Source organism: Macaca fascicularis, chromosome 14, assembly GCF_037993035.2.
Source record: "Macaca fascicularis isolate 582-1 chromosome 14, T2T-MFA8v1.1".
NCBI lineage: Eukaryota > Metazoa > Chordata > Mammalia > Primates > Cercopithecidae > Macaca > Macaca fascicularis.
In genome coordinates, this window is record NC_088388.1 from 13223974 (window position 1) to 13247751 (window position 23778).

The 23778-nt window shown below is 46.6% G+C and overlaps 1 long non-coding RNA gene across 4 annotated transcripts in view; it reads left to right on the plus strand.

The window, feature by feature from the left end:
* The window catches only part of LOC123568792 (uncharacterized), a 76852-nt gene that overhangs the window by 39840 nt on the left and 13234 nt on the right, over positions 1 to 23778 (plus strand). For 2 of the 4 annotated variants that reach the window (XR_006692340.2, XR_012423187.1), the window contains exon 2: positions 19633 to 20042. The exons of 1 other annotated variant lie outside the window; for it this stretch is intronic. This is a non-coding gene — a long non-coding RNA (uncharacterized lncRNA). Of the gene's footprint in view, positions 1 to 14827; positions 17816 to 19632; positions 20043 to 23778 lie in introns of those variants that run through there. One more of the 4 variants, XR_012423188.1, reaches the window with a different exon arrangement.

Consider the following 23778-nt stretch of genomic DNA (forward strand, 5'->3'; position numbering starts at 1 on the left):
GCAGGGGTTGATGGAGCAGCCCAGAAAAGACTATGAGCTGTCACGAGACACAACCCTGTGAGACCACAGGGGAAATGGGAAGGGGAAGGAAATGGAGAGGGAAACAGAGTCACTTGGAGCCAGAGCAGAGGGAGGCAGGGCCAGGACACAGTGGTTTGTGGCAGACAAAGAGTGGGGTTGTAGGCTGTGGACTTCTGTGGTGAACGTTGTTTCATTCATGCCATTTTAAAACATTCATTTAAAAATAATCAGTCAATTCATTTACTTTCACAAGGAAAACAGGCCTGACGCAGTGGCTCACACCTGTAATCCCAGCACATTGGGAGGCCGAGGCAGGCAGATTGCTTGAGCCCTCGAGTTTGAGATCAGCCTGGGCAACATGACAAAACCCCATTAATATATTTTTAAAAATACAAAAAACAGGCAAGGCGTACTTGTAGTTCCAGCTCCTTGGGAAGCTGAGGTGGGAGGATCACTTGAACTCAGGAGGCAGAGGTTGTAGTGAGCCATGATCACGCCACTAGGCTCCAGCCTGGGAGACAGAGTGGTGCCCTGTTTCAAAATTAATTTAAATTTTAAAAAGGAAAGCAAAGAAAAGCAAACTAAACTTATGATGTGCCACCCAAATTATTGTTTCATTACAAAATAAGAAAAGTGTCCTCTTCCCACAGTGGTGAAACTGTGTAGTTGTACAAAGAACACAGAATTCAGTTGAACGAGCTATGACCGTGTGTGAAAAATACATGTAAAGGGCTTTGAAATCTTACAAGTTAGTAAGGGGCACACAGCATCAGCAGCTAGGGTTTATCAAGTGCCTACTGAATGCCAGGCACTGTGCTAAGATTGTCACGATGATTTGATGATTGTATCACTATTAGTCCCCGGCATTTGAAGATTGCTGGCCCCATTCTAAGCACTTTTCATGCCTTAGTTCACATAGATTCACAACAACCCAGTGAGATGAGGAAACTGAAACACATAGCAGGGAAATAAACAACTACTTGGTAATGTGAGCTGGGCGCGCCGTGATTACCTACGTTCCACCGGATAAGAAATTCAGAGGAGACGAGGTAACTAACTCAAGGTCACGGGTATAGTGCAGTAGATGTTGAGACACATTGTGTGGAGGTGCATTTCTTTTGAACTGTTCTTTTGTGATGCTGGGCTGGGTGTTGGGGTTTATCCTAATTTGAACCATTTACAAGATGCTGCAGCGTGGGGAATTTACCATCACTTCTTGCCTAAGGCCAGGTCTTAATGACAGCTTTGGCTGAACTTTAGTTAAAAAGGAAATGCTGTATGTAGCCAAGCAGGTAGCTTTCTGTGATCTCATTTGAAACCGGGCTGGTGTTTCAAGAACAGGCATCCACATGGCTTTAGCTGAGGGCAGCAGCCAGGAGGGAGGGGTGGGGGGACAGGGCAGGATTGGAAGCAGTGACCTGCTGAACTGTGCTGAGCTAGCAATAGGTGGAAACAGAGTGGAGGCCTGAATGGATGGGTCAGGGAAGGCTTCCTGGAGGATGCAGGGTTCACAGTGGCACCAGGGTGGATGGACCAGGAGGGAGGGTGGGCCAGACAGCGAGGCAACGAGCACTGAAGCTTAATGAGCGAAGGAAGGTGATGCTTGTGCAGTTTGTTGCAGACGTGCACCTGATGCAAACTTCTTGCCTGTGCTTTGCAGCAGTGTGGGGGCTTTAGGTGGTACATGGCGTTTTGGGTTTTGGTTTTAAATTCAGGCTTTCTTTCAGTCACCTTGGAACCCAAGAGGCTACTAATTCAGAGTTCTGGATCCATAGGAGATGACCCTTCAAGGGTGATTTTGATTTACTGACTTTGTCACCTTTACCTGGTGGACAGGGAAGAAATCAGATCTGTTTTGATGGGTAAGAACAAAATGTGAGGTGGTTGGAGAAGATGTGGAAAGGGCCCATGGGTGCACTTTGTTCTGAAGTTGCAATGACGGGGGGTGACTCGGATCAGCCTGTCAAAGTGACTCCCCCTCCTCAGATGGCCCAACATCAAAGGTGGGGAAAGGGCTGGGAGTTAGGGTGCCAGTCTCTTGTCCTGTCTCTGACTTGTAACATTTATTTATTTCTCTTCCCATTCACCATGGGTGTGAGGAAACAGTACACAAAATGGAACAGAATGAAAAATAACCCGGAAACTCTGGGTGATAGGAAAACACGGGGGAAAAGATGAATTGATGCGAAAGTTATCCTTATGATGCATCATATCAAAAGGTCTGTTCATGTTATAGGTGGTGGGACACTGGTTTGATTCTGAGCTTCCTGGTGGCCAAAGCAAAGAGGCAAACTCAGAGGCTTGAGGACCCTCTCTACTGTCTCAAAACACATTCTCATCATCTCTATGAGCAACAAACAGCAAGTTTCATGGTGCTGTTTCCTACAAAATCCCTCAATGCCTGAAGGTCTGCCCCAAAGCACAAGTCAGTAAAAGCAGCTCTTCAGGACCAAAGCAAGTGAATGTGAATGCTTGTGAAAGATGTAAGCTGCTAGGTGCGATGACTGTCGGTAGCGGGGATTTATGCATCAGAGGACTGGCTTTTCTAAACCTGGTTTCTAGAGTCAGAGACACTTTTTAAAGTTGGAATTCTCAACAAGGGTTTTCCCTAACTGCCTTTAAACTGGCCAGTCTTCAGAAATGAAGTGATGTACAAAAGCGAAGTGTGTCTGGCACATAGTAGGTGCCCAGTTAAGGTTTGTCATTGCTATGGTTGGATAAAGCCAGTCTGCCTGGTTGAATCTCACTCTCATGCTTGCTATGCAACATCAAAAGCTCTTTGCTGGGAAGAGGCCCGTTAGGAGCATTTGTCAGGGGTGTGATGCTGATGGCAGGTGGATTATTGAGAGATTTGCTGCAGAGCAAACACGGAGCTCAAGGCATCCTAATATGTATGTATATTTGAAGTTCAAGGAAAAACGCAGGTAAAGGAAGTGGGCAGAACTCTGAGAGCAGTCTGTAGAAAAAGAGAACTGGACCACTGGGAGAGAGGCAGATGGTTGCACAGTTGTGCTTCTTTGAATGCTGCTGGCCTGACTGAAGACAGAGCTGCATTCCAGCATGGTTGTAGCCCAAGTTGGCATCAGAAGCCACCTTCCAGTCACCCTGCAGATAGGGAAATATGTCCTGTTGGAGTCTGGCGGTAATTTGAGGGCTTCCACAGTATCATTTTAGAGAGGATCACTATTCTTAGCTGTGCAGATTGCTCTAAATTACATGGAGCACTTCATATTCTTGAGAAACCAGCTGCCACTGCAAGAAACCAGAGACCACTACAGCTGGAGGCATCTCAGGAATCGCCATGTCCTTGTCTTACAAAGGATGAAACTGATGCCCTGACCTGAATAGTGAATTCACAGTAGAATATTAACACTACAGCAGAGGCTGATCCCCCACAGTCCAGATCATTTATTGGTATGTTAATGACTAAGTGAAATGTTGCAAACAACTTCGAGGTGCATCAAGAGAGCATTGGTTAAATAAATAAAGGTACGTCCATACGACAAGATGTATGGGTGGAAATATTTTAACAAGGACCATTAAAAAAGAATGAGGTTGATGGACTTTTATTGCTGTTGGAGGATGTCCATGACATATTGATGAGGAAAAGAAGCAATTTGCAAAACAACGTGCACGTGTCTCTGTATGTGTGTCTACATATAGGTATGTGGATGTATAGAGGTGGTTATCTCCAGGTGGTAGGATTTCAGATTATTTTTACCTTCTTCTTTAGAGATTTTGTGCAGTGTTCAGCCTTTTTTTTTTTTTCTTTTTTCCTTTTCATGAGTGTGGATTTGTTATCATAAAAAGTTATATTAATTTTTAAACATGTTAACTGCTCATTTAAAATAGGTTTCAAAAAAAGCATCAAGGAAATACATGTTTATGGCACAACACTTGGAAAACTATTTTAAAAACTAGAAAGAAAAAACAGAATCTCATCCAAATCTACCATCCAGAGCATCGTGGGCAGCCGCTAGGTTTGTTTACTATACATCTTGCTGGGATTTATAAGAAGAATCCCTTCTGAAAACTGCATGAAATTCTCTTAGATCTGTACACTGGAATTTACCAGATGGGTTTCCTAGATGTTAGACATCTCATTCTAGTTTTTCCTTATATAGCAGAGGACATCTTTGTGCGTATATGTTTGTCCACACTGTTTTCTTGGCAGTTTCTAGACGTGGGTCTCCTGGTCAAAGGCACAGGCATTGGTAAAGCCCTCGGTACGCATTTTCCAGTTGCTTTCAAAAGCTGTCTCTCAATTTACATTCCAACCTGAACCGCAAGAGAGTGCCTATTTGACCCCAATCTCATGGACTCGGTGACTGTCTTTTCAAAATACTAATTAATGAATCGTCTTTGAGCTCGCCCAGCAAGCTGGAGTCTGATGCAGAGCTCTGGGGTGCTATGGACATCTTATCATATTGGCGTCGTGACCTTGGCATCCCTTCCAACTGACTCCAACAAAGATCTCGGGACATGAGGGGCAGAGACCCTAAGTCTCATAACTTATAGGTTGAAGGCAGTTCTCCCTAAACCCAAATGGTATTTGTATGTGCACGGTGGGGGGATTTAAGTAATTTTAAAGTTTACCTAAAAGATAAGCTGGAGAGAATTACTGAGAATTTTTTGAAAAATGGGAGTGATGAAACCGAGTTTGCCCTTCCAGATAATAAGATTTAAGTATTTCATAAAAATAGAATGAGAAGATAATGTAGGCCAAAGTTTATCTGATTTAAGAATGAGGGAAAGACTTACCAGACATAGAATATGAAGGAACTACAGAAGAAAAATAGAAATAGCATTTTAAATTCTATTTTAAATAAAAAAACACCATGAGCAAAATTTTAAGCTATTTATTTGCTAAGAACACATATTTGCAACATATAGAAAAAATGATTACTATCCCTTGTATATGTTCCTTCATTTAACATTTCTTAAGTGCTTATAATGGTTGATGCACTATTATAAATGCTAGAAATGCAAAACATATTAAATACTTTTATATTTCCATAAGAAAAAGACTGAGCCTAATGAAAAATAGGTTAAAATGTAAGCAGTTTACAAAAGAAAAGATAGAAAAGGCATCAGCATATGAGAAAAATGCTAAGCTCTCTAATAACCATGAGTATGTCAATTAGTTCAACAATGACACATGATTTTTCACTCTAAAAGTTAAAAAATTTTAGAACAGTTGCACTGAATTTTGACCAGTTGAAGGGTAAATTGGTTAAAACGTTTTGGACAGAATTTGATAACAGTTGTTTAAGATTATTAATGTGATATATAATTTGATCTAGAAATTCTAGCTCGAGGACTCTATCCTAAGCATTGAATTAGAGATGTGGCCAAATTTTACAGACAAAAAATGCTTATCACAGTATTACTACACACACATACACACACACACACAGACTCACCCAAGAACTTTAACATTTGAGTAATAATTTAATAAATTAAGGCGCACTTATACAGTGGAATAGAATGTAGATATTTAAAACTTTTTTCTAAGAATGTTTAATGCCTATTACTAGGTAAAAATATGATATGAAATCATATGAATTTTAAAATATATGTGTTCAGAAACATCTTGTATATGTGTTTTTATAACACAATGTTATATAACATGTTTTATAATGCAATGCTCATACACATATGTGCGTATAAAGGACTGAACCCACATAAAAAATTTCTGGAAGGATGTAGAACAGGTTGTTAACTTTGGGGAGGAGGCTCTTATTTCAATTTTTAATTTTATATTATTAATATTTTCTTTTTAAACTTTTGCTATGAGGGAGTACTGCTTTTGTAAATAAGGAGATATTTTAGGAAGTTAACGTGAGATAAAAAAATATGATTAATATTAAATACACACAAACACCTAGCAAAACACACAGGAGAAAATAGCATTATGATGAGTAGGAACTATATTTTTATTCTTCTTTGTATTCTCTAAATTTTCTACAACAAATAAATGTAGCTTTTATAGCTGGGAAGTAAACCACAGCTATCATTATAAAATGCGTAACATATTGAGATGACCCTCCTGTTTGTGTTTTCAGGCTCAGCATGGCCCAAAATTCAGGAAACATAGGATACACTTATTTTAAAACATTGTATTTGTTACACCTCCACATTCTGGGCTCAATGTGTTTTTCTTTAACTGCTAGACACTTTTTCAGGCGTAGTACCTCTACATTTGGAGCAATAGGTCCAACTGTTAACCTGAACAAAGTACAATAAATTATCAGTATTTGACCCTTGTTTCCAGAATTTCTGGATACTCTGAAATGGGTTTGTTGCACTGGAAGTTGCAGAAAAACATATTGCACGTAGTATTCAAAAATGTCCTGTGCTGTTTATCTAAACATGGTCCAAACATTTTGGAAAACAGTTTGGCAATTTCTTTGGCAATTAAACATACACCTACCATACAACACGATAATTGCCCTCTTACATATTTGCCCAAGAGAAGTGAAAGCATATGTTGCTACGCGCTTCTACACAAAAGCTCACATCAGCACTGCTCATTAACAGCTCCACGCTGGAAACCATCCCGATGTCCACTAATGGGGAAAGAGGCGAATGGTGATGCATGTACATCAACATGTATATCCACATTGCTCTGCAATACAAAAGGAGCCAACCACTGATAGCACAGTGGGGACTCCCAGACCATGACCGGGAGGCAAGAAGGCAGAAACGAGTGCACGGCGTGCAATTTCATTTGAATCGTATTCTGGAAATGACAAGAGTAAGCTATAGGGACAGTGTCAGTGACAGTGGTTGTGTGGGGTTGGGGCAGGGACTGTGGTTGCACGGGGCGGGAGGCACTTGATGGGGGTGAGGAGAGGTTCTATATCTTAGTTTAGGTCGTTGATGGATATTCGTCAAAACGCATCCAACTGCCCACTTAAAATGGGTGTATTTATTGTATGTAAATTATCTCTCATCAAAGTTGATTTTTTTTTAAGTGAGCTTACTCCACACAGGGGTCGTCACAGAATTACAAATTAAGATGGTGGTGGCAGAGTGTTAAACCAAGCTTGGGGCTCTGCACATGAAGCTGGCCCTGATGCTGTTTCCTGACTTTTCCGATACCAGGTGGGTGGGTGGGTGTGTGTGTGTTTGTGTGTGTGAGAGAGAGAGAGTACTTTACATAAATGGGATCTTACTATCAATGCCATTTTTAAATTTATTTTTTAACTCAATAGTAATGTGCTGGGGTCACCTCCCAAGTCAATAAATTGAGCTCTGCGTCATTCTCTGCAGAGCATCCCGCTGTGGGTGTGTCTAACCGACGAACCCGTCTCCCTTTGATAGCCTTTGAGGATGTTTTCCATTTCTCACACTCAGCATCACTCAGCCCCATGCAATGCAGGGCTTTCTCTGCACAGCAGCCGTTTCTGAGCCCTCTGGCAGCACCCGGGCCCCTCCTCCCCAGGCACGGTCTCTGGGTGCTGCTCGGAGGTTGTTTGCCTTGAGCATTTCCCTTCCCGCCTTCTCTTCGTCTTGAGCTTTAAATAGAATGGTGAGAGCTCTAGAATGATCGACTTTCTTAGCTCAGAGGCTGCTGCCACCACACCCCCTCCAGGGCCCCTGCAGCTTCAGCCCTGGCACCTGAATTACGCCTTGTCACTCCAGAGGCCTGGAAGGAGTTGCAGGAGGCACAGCCGGGGCTCCTTAGGGGCCAAGAGTCCATGCCCCCAGCATTGTCATCCAACATTCCCCTCAGCCCTGCCATGCCCTGTGAAGGGCTCTGAGTCTTGGGATTTCCAGAATCTACCACGAGACAGCTTTATATCCCCATGGGCGAGGGGGCACTTCTCAGTTTCAAAAGAGACTCAACCTGTATTTTCACCATATGCAGCTTCATGTTGACTTCCCATGCCCAGGACTATCTTTGGGCTGCTGGCTCTTAGGGTCTGCCCAGGCAAACTGATGGGTGCTGTCAGGGGACTTGGGGTCACCCTCTGCTGGCCACGTGTCAGGCCACGTAGTGTTTATAGCCATCAGGGCTGTTTGAAGTGGGAGAGGACAGTGGCCTCTGACTAGCTTCAGTGGCCTTGGGAAAGTCTGCTACCTCGTCCCCTTCCACTTTTGCTATATATGTGATCTGTGCTTTAGATGGGCCTTATGGAGAAACTTAACAGTCCAAAATGTCAAGGTCTTGTTTCTTTTTCTTTTTTTAAAAAAAATTTACTTTGTTTTATTTTTGAGGCAGAGTCTTACTCTGTCGCCAAAGCTGGAGTGCAGTGGCATGATCTCGGCTCACTGCAACCTCTGCCTCCCAGGTTCAAACGATTCTCCTGCCTCAGCCTCTTGAGTAGCTGGGACTACAGGTGCGTGCCACCATGCCCAGCTAATTTTTATATTTTTGGTAGAGACAGGGTTTCACCATGTTGGCCAGGCTGGTCTCGAACTCTTGGCCTCAAGTGACCCGCCCGCCTCAGCCTCCCGAAGTGCTGGAATTACAGATGTGAGCCACTGGGCCCAGCCAAGTGGCTCGTTCCTTTTCTTCCACAACAGGAGGCACTTCCCTCAGTTTAGAAGGAATTTAGTCTGTCCTGCCAGGGCGTCTGACCTGGGCTTCCCACAGCACCACACATAAATCCTTGGTGAAGAGTGCACCGAGGAAGGGGAGAGGCTCCGGAGGGAGGGGGCTTCCATGGGAGCAGTGGCACCTTCTGCTTTATCTCGTCTGGATGGACAGCTCTGTATCCTCTTGGTCTGGTGGCCTCTGTGATCAGTGTAGCGATCGCCACGAGCACCCTGGAGAAAGGATCCTCCAGCCCCACCTGGATTGAGGGTCCTACTGTGACTGATCATCGATCTGCCAGGGAGAGGGGATATTACATGGTCAAAGATAAACAAAATCGGCCCTCGTTAAAGGTGGTAAACACAGATTTTATTCAGCGATAGCTTCTACAGTAGGGAAGAGGCTCTAGTGTAAGCTGAGCTCAACTTTGATTTGTGCAGACGTAACTGGGTGATTTGTTTTTCCGTTTGTTTTTTGAGACAGGGTCTTGCTCTCTTATCCAGGCTGGAGTACAGTGGTGTGATCACAGCTCACTGCAGCCTCAGCCTCCTAGGGTCGAACGGTCCTCTTGCCTCAGCCTCTCAAGTAGCTGGGACTGTAGGTGCACACCACCACCCCTAGCTAATTTAAAAAAAAAAAAATTGTAGAGACGGAAGTCTCCCTATGTTGCCAGGCTGGTCTCGAACTCCTGAGCTCAAGGGATCCTCCCACCTTGGCCTCCCAAAGTGCCGGGATGATAGGTGTGAGCCACCGCACCTGTCTGGGGTGCCCTCTGACTGGGTTCCCTCAGTGCCCTCTGCTTTTAAGAGAGAATGAGGGAGTAGGGAGGAATGAGCCGGGGCTCAAACAATCAGAAAAGTGAAAAATTACGCGTCAGCATAATGAGACCAGCTGTGTAGACTAACTGGCCTCTATTGAAGTCAGGCTCCTGCCCTCCCTCAGAGGTGGGGACAGGCCCTACCCTTGCTGATGATACCATTTCAAAGAAATGGTTGTCAAGTCTTGAGAAAGATGCTTCTGGGCGGTAGGAGGCACACATAGGACTCAAAGGGAGAGAGAAAGGATTTACAACTGGAAGTTTTTACATAAATGTCCATCCTCACGTGTTGGCTGGAACAAATTCTTTTGGCAGCCCCAAGCTTTTCCACACAGGGGTGCAAAGCAGGGCTGGGCTGTCCCAGTGGCGTGGCCTGAGGCTGCCAGAAGCTTTGTTAGAGCTTGGTTGAGGGTCTTAGCGCAGGGTTGGATGGAGTTGTTCTTGCAGAGAGCTTTTGCAATTTTCCACACAGAGTGTCTGTCTTTCTTCAGCTTTGTTCTAGGCTGGTGATCTTCAGATAGAAAGGGGTATGGGGAGTCTTAACGGGAGTGGATTTCCAAGTCAGCTTCCTTCTGGACTTCCTTCCTCCTCACCAATGCATCGCATCAGTTTGCCTTTCCCAGCTGCCTTTCTTAATTGCTCTTCTACTTGACTTAAAATGATGCAGACCTAACCCATCCTGGATCCTAGTGGGTGAAAAAACTTCTGGGGCACCAATAAAGGGACAGTTTGAGGTGTTGGCATTGGAACTAAGGTAATAAATCATTTTGCAAGTCAGATGGCTTTTAATATTTACCTCCAACATCATTTTATTAGTATTATTATTATTTTACTTTTACTTTTTTATTTTGAGACAGAGTCTTGGTCTGTTGCCCAGGCTGGAGTGCAGTGACGTGATCTCGGCTCACTGCAACCTCCGCCTCACGGGTTCAAGCAATTCTCCTGCCTCAGCCTCCCAAGTAGCTGGGATTACAGGCGCCTGCCACCATGCCTAGCTAATTTTTGTATTTTTAGTAGAGACAGGGTTTCACCATGTTGGCCAAGTAGGTCTCGAACTCCTGACCTCGGGTAATCCACCCGCCTCTGCCTTCCAAAGTGCTGAGATTACAGATGTGAGCCACCCCACCTGGCCTTCAGCATCATTTTAAAAAGTAAAAAATAATTTGACTCTAGGTTATCTTGTGACATTTTTGGCCTCCAACTTGGACAGAGTTGGAAAAATTCACTATAACAAATTCCTTCTAGCTCCATGGACTCAGTGGTCATATCTAGAAAAATGAAAACAGGATGCTAATTCCTGTCTTGTTCTAGTGACAAATAATATCCATCTCTGGGTATGTTAACTAAGCGAGAGGGGAAAACCTAAATACCCCATTCAGATACCTTTCCAATAACATTTAGCTTTCTGTGGCTTATCATTGTTTATACTGATATAATAAACAGGATCAAAATTTGTAGTACCCTTATTATTTTGCTTTGTGTGTGAATAGTCATAATGACAACATAATCTAGAGGAAAATGTTGTCAGAGCCTTATGATCACAGGAAATGATAAAGTTTTAGCATTTTAATTTATATACATTTTGTTTCAAAGAATCAAAGGGTGTCGGATGCGGTGGCTCATGCCTGTAATCCCAGCACTTTGGAAGGCCGAGGCAGGCGGATCGCCTGAGGTCAGGAGTTCGAGACCAGCATGACTAACATGGTGAAACCCCGTCTATACAAAAAAAGTAGCCGTGGATGGTGCTGCATGCCTGTAATGCTAGCTACCTGGGAGACTGAGGCAGGAGAATCGCTTGAACCCGGGAGATGGAGGTTGCGGTGAGCCGAGATTGTGCCATTGTACTCCAGCCTGGGCAACAAGAGAGAAACTCTGTCTCAAAAAAGAAAAAAAAAAAAAAAGATTATATGGAAAGGGTGGAACAAGAACCCAAGGAGAAAAAGGAATGGTGTAATGGCACTAGGCACTCAAGAAAGGCGTACTCATATATTTTTAAAATGGAAGATGGTGGGTATCAACATTGTATTCCACTAGGTTTATTTAAAAGGATGACATAAGTTTTAAAATGTCAGTATTGAAAGTATGACATTGGATATGATATATGAATCACATCCTGCTTCGTCCAAATGAATGCCAACCGTTTTAGAAAACAGCTCTGAAATGTGTGAGAGCCTGCAGTGCAGCTTTCTTGAAACCATTCCACTAGACCAGAGGTAAGCTAACTATGGCCCTCCCGCCAAACCTGGCCCGGTGCCCGGTTTTGTCCTGCCCACAAGGCAAGTGTGGCTTTCACATGTTTAAATGGTTGGAAAAAAAGGAAAGAGAATCATATTTTGTGACATATACAAATTATATGAAATTCAAATCTTAGCATGCATGGGTAGTTTGATGAGAACCCAGCCGCATTCACTCCTTTCTGGGCTGTCTCTGGCTGCTTTTAACAGAGTTAATGGCAGAGCTGAGCAGCTGCAACAGAGACTGTGTGGCCGGCGAATCCTGACATATTTATTATCTGACCATTTACTGGAAGAGTTTGCCACCCGCTGCCCTAGACCACAGACTCAGGAAAGCCTCCTTGTGGCTCCTGCTCTGCTCCTGACTGTGGATAACTCAGAAAAACGAATGCGCCATTCGGACTAAGTGGCCTCTGAGTTTTCTGAAAATTTAAGTCTGGGAAAGTGATTCATACGCGGGTATTAACGGCTGACGCTTCCCAGGAGTGCCTGCCTTTAAAAATGAGCCCAGAGGAGGCAACCCCTTTAACGCAAAGGGGTGAGGTGCTAACAGCAGGATTTCGTGCACCTGCATGGGTTGTCAGTGGTGATTTCAAAGGGGCTTTTCCCAGCATGGGTTGATGTCAGTTTGTGATGAATAGACAAAGGTTTGTACAGATCAATCTGTCCATTTACAGATATCCGCCAACGTCCCTGGAGGCCAATTCTGGCCCATTCCAAGCTCACAAACTTCCCAGACCCCACAGAAGCCTCAGGGAAGGCCAGGCACAGAGGGATTGGAAGCAGTGCTGTGCTCAGCCAGCCTCACCCACTGCCAGGCTTAGGGCAGGATCGGGCCAGCACATCGGCCTTTCACGTCCTCTGTCCTTGTCTATGAAAAGCTCATCTCGGCCGGGCGCAGAGGCTCACGCCTGTAATCCCAGTACTTTGGGAGGCGGAAGCAGGCAGATCACCTGAGGTAGGGAATACGAGACCAGCCTGACAAATACGGAGAAACCCCATCTCTAGCCAGGCATGGTGGCGCATGCCTGTAATCCCAGCTACTCGGGAGGCTGAGGCAGGAGAATCGCTTGAACCCGGGAGGCGAAGGTTGCAGTGAGCTGAGATCACGCCACTGCACTCCAGCCTGGGCGACAGAGCATGACCTTGTGTAGGCCTTGTAGGGGTGCAGTGGGCAGTGCCAGGTGAGTTACAGGCCAACCAGGGACAGGTCACACCTGCAGGCCCTGGCACTCCAGATGCCTGGGAGGACACTGTGCAGCCCCCAACCCACTCCAACAGGCTGTGCAGTGTGGTCTTTGCCAGGGGGAGAGTTGGACATTCAAGGTCTCCCCCAGCATAGCCGGCCAGGCTACTGCTGTGCTCGGCCTCCCCATGGGCCAAGTATCCCTGAGCTGGCTTTTGGGGAGGGAGAGGCCATGAGCAGTGGGGCAGGGGTGACAAACTCAAATACCAACAGGATCCCAAACCCATCTGGGAAGGCAGCCTCTCCTGGCTCCAGTCCAGCTGATTATAGCTTACTGTTAAGATTTCAGGCCCGGGGTGGCCAGAATTTCCAATCTTTCCAAAGAAACCAAGAAACTGGAATTCTATATGAAAATCTCCTGAGTTTCAAATGTTGACAATTCACTCCAAAGGAAATTCTAAAACACTGAGCTGGCCTCAAAAAGCGCATCCGTAGGTTAAATTGGGTCCCCAGGCTGCCAGTCTGAGACCTCAACTTTGAGCTCAAGAGGAGGAACTCGTGTCTCAGCTCTGGCACTGGCCGTGTGGCCTGTGGGCTTATGGCTGAAGCCCAGTGAGCCTCAATTTCCTCCTCTCTGAAGTCGGGGAACAGTCCTGGACTTTGCAGGCATATGCTGGGGCTCTGCCTCCACTGAGAGGATCGTAGGTGGGTGCGTGGAACAGGCCTCACGAATGTTGCTCTTTTCCTGGCTTGGAAACTTGGCAGTGATTTCTGATGACAAGAGAGGTCAAGTTGGGGCCCGTTATCTGGTGGACTTGAGGCTCTGCCCACCGAGGCATTTCTCAGTTGCTCTGGAGGGGATGGCTAGATTACGTGGGTAATGGGCCAATTGGCGACCTCATTTAGCTCTTGTAGGCTCTGCCAAAGGGCCACCTTGCAGTCCCACCACCCAACCAAGGAAGCCTCTCAGACTGGAGGCGCACTGTGTCCCGTTGATCGAGACCCTGGGGAGGGGGTGGCTGGCGAGATGGCGCTGATAAACTTATCACACGACACTCAAGGCTGCCTTCCGGTTTTCGTGTGGGTGTCTTCCTCTTAGAGAAAAATCGGTTGTCCTTGAATTGATGTATGAGAGGGGTCCATTCTCTCCTCCCTCCTCTAGGGGCCAAGGCCAGTGTGCGAACATCCCCGGAGAAAAGCCTGCAGCCCCTGGTGCCCAGCCCAGCCTAGGCCCGGGGGACCACAGTGTGTAGTGGCAGAGCCCAGGCCTCTGACTCCTCCGATCTGGGTGTGAGTTCTGGTTCTGCTGCTAGCCGTTTGTTGCCTAAGCTACAGGGATAATAACAGTAACGACCACAGACGGTTGTTAGGATTCAGTGCAATGATGTCTGGAAAATGCCTGGCACAGCGCAAGTGTGTGGAAGGGGAGGAAGAGGCGCCGTTGGAGTAGGAATGGAATAAATGTTTGCAAATTGAATGAAAACAGAAACGAGAGAAGGAGTAACATTCGTTCTAAACAGATCATACGGAAATGGTTTCTTTCTGCCTTTGGAATAACATATTATGATTCCCACCGCCGTGCCCCCAAGGCTTGCTTTCTCATTATGTCTCGTCTTTTCATCTTACTTAATTAAAAAGCGACGTACCGAGGGAATCTGGGGTTCAGAGCTGTTGCTCACGGCTCAGGCAGGGCTTTACACTGGAGAGTGGGGTCTCCCCTTGCCACAGGCAAGGCCTGGGCTCCTACAGCCTGGGACTCACTGACTGGAGAAGGACAACCCAGGGTCGTGTCTGGGACCTTCAGAAAACCTGTGTCTGACTCAGGGCGTGATGCCTGGGTGGGGGTGGGGTAGAGGGAGCTGATGCTGGGGGCAGGGGGCCCAAGAGGGGCAAGGCTGAGCTCTTTCAGTGTTTCAGACTGGGGCAGAAATGAGGGATGACAGTGACATTCACTTTCCATTTTGTTGTTGTTGTTGTTGAGACAGGGTCTTGCTGTGTCACCCAGGCTGGAGTGCAGTGGTATGAACATGGCTCACTGCAGCCTCGACCTCCCAGGCTCAAGTGATCCTCCCAGCTCAGACCCCTAAGCAGCTGGGATTACAGGCATGTGCCACCATGCCCAGCTAGGTTTTACAAATTTGTTGTAGAGATGGAGTCTCTTGCTTTGTTGCTCAGGTTGGTCTCAAACTCCTGGACTCAAGCGATCCTCCCGCATTAGCCTCCCAAAGTGCTGGGATTACCAGCATGAGCCACCACACCCAGCTCATTTACAACTTTTTAAAAACCTTTTTGGGACACAGATATGCTGGTTGCAGCATAACCTATTTATAGAAACATACGTCAAAGGAACAGCAAGCCTGCTTCTTAAACAAAGAGAGACAATTAACTGAAGACCCTCCTATACTGCATAAAAGCTGTGTAATCAATTTCTTGAAGGGGGCCTATGCCTGCTGGACCTGACATGAAGCCAATCAGGGCCTCTTCATGTCATCCTTCCCTGCAACAGGGAAAAATCATGCCACGGGGTACAAGGCAGACAGTGTCAGGGATTTTCCCCAGAGTTTCCCAGAGCGAGTGGGCCAGATGTTTCTGCTTTGCCCTAACAGGATTAGATGAATGAGGTCTAATCCTCTCGCTGGAACTGGCCCTTTATGTCTCCATGTTCCACTCATCTTTGTAGAGTAATACTTTACCAGCTGTCAAAATAACTGCACAAGCAAAGGTATCTAGGAGGATGGGTAGCCCCGGAGCTCATTCACCCGCGGATGTGGGTGGTTCAGATTCCGCATAGAAGGGGACATTTAGGAGTGTATGTCTGCAAGGGGTCTGAAAGGCACTCACGCAAAAATGGAGACCTGCTACTCGCCTTCCTCAAGCATTTATTAACCTTGTATGATGTGCCAGACCCTCTTCTGGGTGTGGGGGATACAGCAGTGACCACAGCAAGCTCACATCCCTGCTTGCACAACACTGGCGTTCCAGTCTGCCTCTCCTTCCTTGTGGTTCTCTATGGGGGATGTGCATGACTTGTCATTCCATTGCCTTCAGTGTTCAACGAATATTTGTTGGCACTGGGATCCACCAGGCAGCCAGCACCACGTCTTACCCACCTTTGCACCCCTAGAGATCAGCAGAGTGTCTACCCATGTAGACACTCATAAAATATTAAGTCTATTGTTTTAAAGGCATTCTGCTGGATGTTGGGTTGCAGGAGCAGGGGCAGAAAGAACAAAACCAAGCCCAGGCCTTGTCTTTGAGCAACTTATAATCTTGGGGAGAAAGCAGGAAACATGTAAGATAGAAAAATGACATGTGGAATTAAACAATTAAGGAAATGGTTGGCAGGTAATGGGAGACAGTTTCTCACTGTTGGAGTGGGAGGTTATGGATCAACAAGAAAAATCTGCAATAATCCATGTGTAATGGTTTAGATTTGGTGGCATTAGTATGAGCTCCTCTTTACCTTTTTTTTTTGAGACAGATCTTGCTCTGTTGCCCAGGCTAGCATGCAGTAGTGTGATCATAGCTCACTGTGACCTCAAACTCTCGGGCTCCAGTGATCCTCCCACTTTGGCTCCCAAGTAAGTAGAACTACAGGTGTGTGCCGCAATGCCCAGTTAACTTATTATTCTGCAGAGAAAGGGGTCTTGCTGTGTTGCCCAGGCTGGTCTCGAACTCCTGGGCTCAAGTGATCCTCCTCTCTTGGCCTCTCAAAGTGTTGGGATTACAGGTATGAGGCACCATGCCTGGTCCATTGTAACCATTTTTAAGTGTACTAGTCAGTGGTATTAAATACAAGCATAATGTTGCACAACCATCACCACCCTCCATCTCCAGGACTCTTCTCATCAGGCAAAACTGAAACTCTGTGTTCATTAAACATGAATACCCCAAGCCTTGCTCTCCAGCCCCTGGCGACCGCCCTTCTACTTTCTGTCTCTATGAATTTAATAATTCGAAGTACTTCCTGTAAGTGGAGCCATATAGTGTTTGTCTTTTTGGGACTGGCTTATTTCACCTAGCACGATGCCTTCAAGGTTCATCCACGTTGTAGCATGTATCAGAATTTCCTTACTTTTTAAAGCCCGGGGCATCTTGTGGTGTCAGAAAATCAAGACGTGATCAATAGAACCCACAATGATAGAGGTCTGTGAAACTGTCACAGGAGCCCATGGAACGAACTCCCAATCACCTCTCATTGTGGGCAGAACATAATTCAACGGTTTGAAGTTCTTTTTTCTTTTGTGAGATATTCTTTGTTTACCATTTCTAATATATTTGACGTTGAATCTTTGGATGAAAGTGTATCCCATAATTACAAACCTGGAATAGCTTGAGTCACAAAGTAGTGCTGGACTCTAATCCAAAGTCAATATCTGTGAGCTCATACTGATATAAATAGAGATAGAATAAATAAAGGAAAGTAGGCTGGGTGCAGTGGCTCGTGCCTGTAATCCCAGCACTTTGGGAGGCTGAGACAAGTGGATCACTTAAGTCCAGGAGTTCGAGACCAGGCTGGCCAACGTGGTGAAACCCCGTCTCTACTAAAAATACAAAAATTACCCGGGCGTGGTGGTGTGGACCTGTAGTCCCAGCTACTAGGGAGGCTGAGGCAGGAGAATCGCTTGAATCCAGAAGGCAGAGGTTGCAGGGAGCTGAGATGGCACCACTGCACTGCACTCCAGCCTAGGTGACAGAGTGAGACTCCGTCTCAAAATACATAAATAAATAAATGTAGACAAATATCCCACGAAAAAAACTTGCAAATAATTTATGTAGCTGCTCTGCCCTTAAAGAGCCTGGGCATGATTCCTCATTTCTTTCTTTTCTTTCTTTTTGCTTTCTCCCTCCTCCCCAACCTCCTATTCCTTAAGTGTGTGAGCTGTGCGTAGTGACCTCCTTCCAGAGGGGACAGTGTGGAAAAGACTAGCTGCACAGTGGAGAAAGCTGACCAACGCAGCCTCAGCCAGGTCATCAGGGCCGACATCCACAGTGACAAGTCATGTTGATGGCAGGTACCCTTGAAATGATGTGATGAGAATGGCACTTGTCCTCTGCAGTCTTTCTCCCCCAAACCTGCCATCCAAATCTAAGTATGAGAAAAACAGACAAATTGCAGTTGAGGATCATTTTACAAAACACCTGAGCAAACTCTTCTCAAAACCGTCGTGGTTATCAAAAACAGAGTCTGAGAAGCTGTCACAACCAAGAGGAGCGTAGAAAGACATGATGATTAAATGGGATATGGTATGTGGGATGGGATCTTGGAAACAAAAAGGATATTAGATAAAAACTAAAGCAATCTGGGCTGGGCACAGTGGCTCATGCCTGTAATCCCAACACTTTGGGAGGCTGAGGTGGGAGGGCTGCTAGAGCCCAGGAGTTTGAGACCAGCCTGGGCAACATAGGGAGACCCCATCTCTACAAAACATAAAAAATTAGCTGGGTGTAGTGGTGGGTGCTGTAGTCCCACTACTTGGGAGCCTGAGGTGGGAGGATCTCTTTTTTTTTTTTTTTTGAGACGGAGTCTCTCTCTGTCGCCCAGGCTGGAGTGCAGTGGCTCAATCTCAGCTCACTGCAAGCTCTACCTCCCAGGTTCACGCCATTCTCCTGTGTCAGCCTCCCGAGTAGCTGGGACTACAGGCGCCCACTGCCGCGCCCGGCTAATTTTTTGTATTTTTAGTAGAGATGGGGTTTCACCATGTCAGCCAGGATGGTCTCGATGGTGGGAGGATCTCTTGAACCCGGGAAGCAGGGGCTGCAGTCAGCTGTGATTGTGCCACTGCACTCCAGCCTGGGGATCAGAGCGAGACTCTGTCTCTTAAACAAAACAAAACTACACTTAAATAGCAAGGATATCCATGGTCTTTTTCACCTCTGATTATGGGTGGAACATAATTCAACAGTTTGAAGTTCTTTTTTCTTTTGTGAGACATTCTTTGTTTACCATTTCTGATGTATTTGATGTTGAGTCTTTGGATGAAAGTGTATCTCGTAATTAAAGCACTGCTCCTATGGAAAAACACAAAAAAACCCAAAAACAAAACAAAACAAAACAACCAACCAACCAGCCAGGTGCAGTGGCTCACGCCTGTAATCCCAGCCCTTTGGGAGGCCGAGGCAGGTGGATCACCTGAGGTGAGGAGTTCGAGACCAACCTGGTCAACAGGGTGAAACCCCATCTTTACTAAAAATACAAAAATTAGCTGGGCGTGGTGGCGCATGCCTGTGATCACAGCTACTTGGGAGGCTGAGGCAGGAGAATCGCTTGAAGCTGGGAAGTGGAGGTTGCGGTGAGCTGAGATCATACCACTGCACTCCAGCCTGGGCGACCAGAGTGAAACTCCATCTCAAAAAACAAACAAACAAACAAAAAAGACAAAAAACACACACACACAACAACCACCAACCAACCAACCAAACAAAACAAAACAAAACACCCTGAAGCAATCCAAATAATGTATGGACTTCACTGAGTAATCATGTATCAATATGGGTTTATTAAGTGTGAGAAATTTACCATGCTAACGTAAGATGTTAACAGTAGGAGAAACTGAGTATGGGGTGTAAAAATGACTAAGCAATTTTTCTGTAAGTCTAAAACAGTTCTAAAATAAAAAGTTAATTAAAAAAATGAAATATGCCCTAAAAAAAAGATGGATAGAAAGGCTGCTTGGCGGTCAGAAGGAAGCAGAATGGGAAGCAGGTAGCAGGAAGAATCAGAACAAACACTAAACAGATGAGGGCATCGGGCTGCCCCGTGAAAGGCTGTGGGCCCGGGTCCTGCCACCTCACTTCTCGCACACCGATGATATTCATTTGTCTTCGCCAGCTCTGAGCCACTACTGCTGGGTGTCTGCTCCTGGGGTACCTGCTGGCCCTGAATCACCCCTCTGGATTCCTGGGACTCTCGGAACTTTGGGATCCAGAGAAGGGAGCTCTTCCGTCCCGGGACCCACGACTGCCCACGCTGTTGAGCTTCCTGAGGGCAGGGACCCTGTCTTCTCTCTTGGAGCCAAGGCTCCATGTTGGAACTGGCCCTGACAGTGTCTGTTAAACTTCCACGAAACAAATGTTCCTGAACTTGAAGCCATAGGACAGGACTCTGAAGATCACTGAATCACATAGTGAGAGAATGATCCAGTCCTTTTTATAACAGCAAGAAGAGTGTCTCGGGTTGGTTCGAGCATGTCTTTAACAACTCTCTCACCCTTGCCGGTCTCCACATAGAACCAAGAACAGGTGGGTCCTAGACTCAGACTCTGGTGGACGAATGTGTCCAACAAAAGTAACAACATTAGTTTAGAGTTATCTTCAATGTATACCAAGTGATACTGGTTTTCCATTTATAGTGGCAACGTACCTTCCCTTAAGTTTTTTTAAAATTTTAATTCAGTTTCAGACATACAGAAAAGTTGCAAGCATAATAGAGTTCCTGGATACCTTTCACCCAGATTCCCTTAGTGTCAATATTTTCTCCCTCTCTCTCTTTGTCTCTCCCCCTACCTTCCCCACCAAACTACCTACCTAACTACACACACACGCACACACACACTTTTTTCCTGAACTATTTAAAAGCATGCTGTTCTTTCACTGCCTGTCCTAGTAATGTCCTTTCTGGCAAAAGAAAACCCCAGGCCGTGCCTTGCATTCAGTCAATATGCCTCTTTTTTTTTCTTTTTTGCCATGGAGTTTCATTCTTGTCACCCAGGCTGGAGTACAATGGCGTGATCTCGGCTCACTGCAACTTTCGTCTCCTGGGTTCAAGCGATTCTCCTGTTTCAGCCTCCCCAAGTGCTGGGATTACAGGCGTCTGCCACCATGCCCAGCTAATTTTTGTATTTTTAGTAGAGACGGGGTTTCACCATGTCGGCCAGGCTGGTCTTGAACTCCTGACTTCAGGTGATCTGCCTGCCTCAGCCTCCCAAAGTGCTGGGATTACAGGCGTGAACCACAGCGCCCGGCCTCTTTTACCTCTGAGTGTGTCAGTACTCCAGTGTGTATCTCCTAAAAGCAAGACTATTTTGTTACATAAGTGTAGTACACTTTTCAAAATCAGGGAACTAACACTGATATAACCCTGTAATCACTAGACCTCCTTCCTGTTTCACTGCCTGTCCCCATAATGTCCTTTATGGCAAAAGAAAACGTCAGGTCACGCCTTGCGTTTAAGCGGGACGTCTCTGTAACTCTGTTCATCTGAAACAGTCCTTGAGTCTTTGTATTCTATGACACTGGCATTTTTGAAAAGTATCTGCCAGATATTTTGTAAGATGTCTAAAGTTTCCTTTTTAAATAAATTTAAGTTTTAAATACGTAAGTCCACTTAAAAAACTATCAAGCGACCCAAAGAACAAATGGTCTACAGATGAAGCACAAACTGTGAAGAGGTACGTGGATTACAGTTTTGAGAAATGTTGCCTTAAATCAACTTCCTTCTGCCCCTGGGGCTTCACCCCACTGGGATGGTCAGGCCTTGGGTCACTGAGTTAAGAACAGTCAATAAAGTGGTGACACTAGGCTGTCCCAGCCTGTGTGCAGGGAGCTCACTCTCAGAGGCAGAGTCAGGGTTCTTGGCCCTCTACCAGATACTAGTGAGGGGCTGGGAGGAAAGCATGCTTTGGGTGGGTGCACGGTACATGCAAATCTCAAACCTGTCTCAAAGAAAGAACAGGCAGGCCGGGTGCGGTGACTCATGCCTGTAATCCCAGCACTATGGGAGGCTGAGGTGGGAGGATCGCTTGTGCCCAGGAGTTTGAGACTAGCCTGGGCAACATGGTGAGACCTTGTGTCAAAAGAAAGAAAAAGAGAGAGAGAGAAAAAAAAAGAGAGAGGAGGGGAAGGAAGGAAGGAGAAAGAAAGAGAGAGAAAGAGAAAGAAAGGAAGAAAAAAGAAAAAGAAAGGAAAGAAGAAAGAGACAGAGAGAAAAAAGAAAAAGAGGGAGAGAAAGAAAGATAAAGAGAGAGAAAGAAAGAAAGAAGGAAGGAAAGAAAGAAAGGAAGAGAAAGAAAGAAAGACAGCAGAAGGAAAGAAAAGAATGGGAATAAAGAAAGAAAGAACTAGCCAGGAGTGGTGGCGTGTGCCTGTAATCCCAGGTACTTGGGAGGCTGGGGTAGGAGGATTGATTGAACTTGGGAGGTCAAGGCTGAGTGAGCTATGATCACATCACTGCACTCCCCTCTGGGCAACAGAGCAAGACCCTGGCAAAGAAAGAAAGAAAGAAAGAGAGAGAGAGAGAGAGAGAGACAGAGAGAGAGAGAGAGAAAGAAAGAAAGAAAGAAAGAGAAAGAAAGAGAAAGAAAAGAAAGAAAGAGAAAGAAAGAAAGAAAGAAAGAAAAATAAAGAAAGAAGCCATAAAATCAGGAATGGAGAAGAGAGCTTGAGAAAGCAGTAGGAAGACGTGAGTATGGGCAGAAGAGGTGAGTTTCCTGGAACAGGAAGGGAGGGAGGAGATCTTGAGGTTTCTACTGGGCAGAGCTCCAGGGCTAATGCTACCGCCATCACCCCTATACTTCAGAGGGGTCCCCACAGCTAGAGGGGCTTTGACATTAGCAGGAGGACTTGACTACTTCCAGCCCTGCACTAACTATCCCCAGGGTAGGTGGCCTGGGGACAAAAGGCCGCAGTAGGTGGCCTTGCCTGGCCCTGGACCACAGAAGAGCTCTTTCACGGGATGGGTTGTTCTTATCAGAGCGTGAGCGTGGGCATGAGCTGAGGGGGTCCTGCAGGGACAGACGTGCGTCTGGAGCTGTGCAACTCTAGCGTGTGCCGAGTCTCTTCTGCTGCACGCAGGATGCACCCACCTACTCTTCAGGTTGCCAAGAAGGTGGGAGGGATGCAGGCGAGGGCAGCAAACGCGGAGCAGACTGCAGGAAGTCACGGCACCGGCCACAGAAGGGGGAAAAGAGGGTGACTGTCAGAGCGATGCGATGAAGGGTATTGCTTGGCTATGCAGAAAAGTTGAGGGGGGCTACTGACCCCAGTTATTTTAGTATCTCATCCTTAGATAAGAAACAGCCTTCACCTGCCTCGAAACCGGGGGAGAGAGGCAGGCCTGGAGGGAGGGATGGTCACCCCAGAGGGGAGGCCATGGGAGGGAAGCGGAGTCCCCTGGGCCCAATGCTGGTGTTTCTAGGGAGAGCTGTGTGTGTGGCCTGGAGGCCATGGAGGAGAATGTGTTTGTGAGTGTCTGGACGAGGATCATTTTATCTCCCCACTGTGTGGAAGGATGGAGAGGAGGCAGTGAGTGTGGGCCTGGTCGGGCTCAGCGCGGGGAGGGGAGGCAGGAGACCCCACAGGCAGAGGGGCTGTTTGTGAGCAGGGGGCTTGAAGGAAAATGAATCTCAGCCAGAGCCCATGGCCCTGGGGCCCACTCCCTCCCCTCCCCCTCCTCCTGCACTTGGTGGGTGACTGGGCAGGTGGGAGGGGCTGGGGGAAGGGAGCCAGGGAGGGGGCACCTGCCCTCAGCCAGCATAGGGCTGGGGTCCTCTGTGGAGGGGGTGGGGTATCCTTCCCCAGGAAAGAATGTGTCATGGTCGCCCGCCCACTCTCTGCCCCTCCAGCCTATCACCTTTCCATCTTCTCTCCTCTCCTCCCTCCTGCTCGCCCGTGGTAGCTGCACCAACTGGCTGTGAACCTGGCTCCCCTGGTCCTAGCTGGGTGACCTTGAACTAGTCCCATGACTTCTCTGGGCTTCACTTTTCTCGTGGGGAAGGTAACGGACATTAGGAGACCTTAAGGCTCTGGGAGGTTTTGAGAATTATTAACTGAGGCCACAATGTAAGGGGTCCAGCAAGTGCAGGGTTTGGGGCCAGGGAAGAAAAAGGCTTGGTCTGGCTGCTCCTGCCTTCCACTGTCTGCACAGACACGCCGCTCTCTCCCTCTGTCTTCCTCTTTTCCTCTCTGTCTCATGACTCTCTCCCCCCATCCCCCACCCCCCGCCCCGCTCCTTTATCTCCCTTTGTTGCTATTTCGGTCC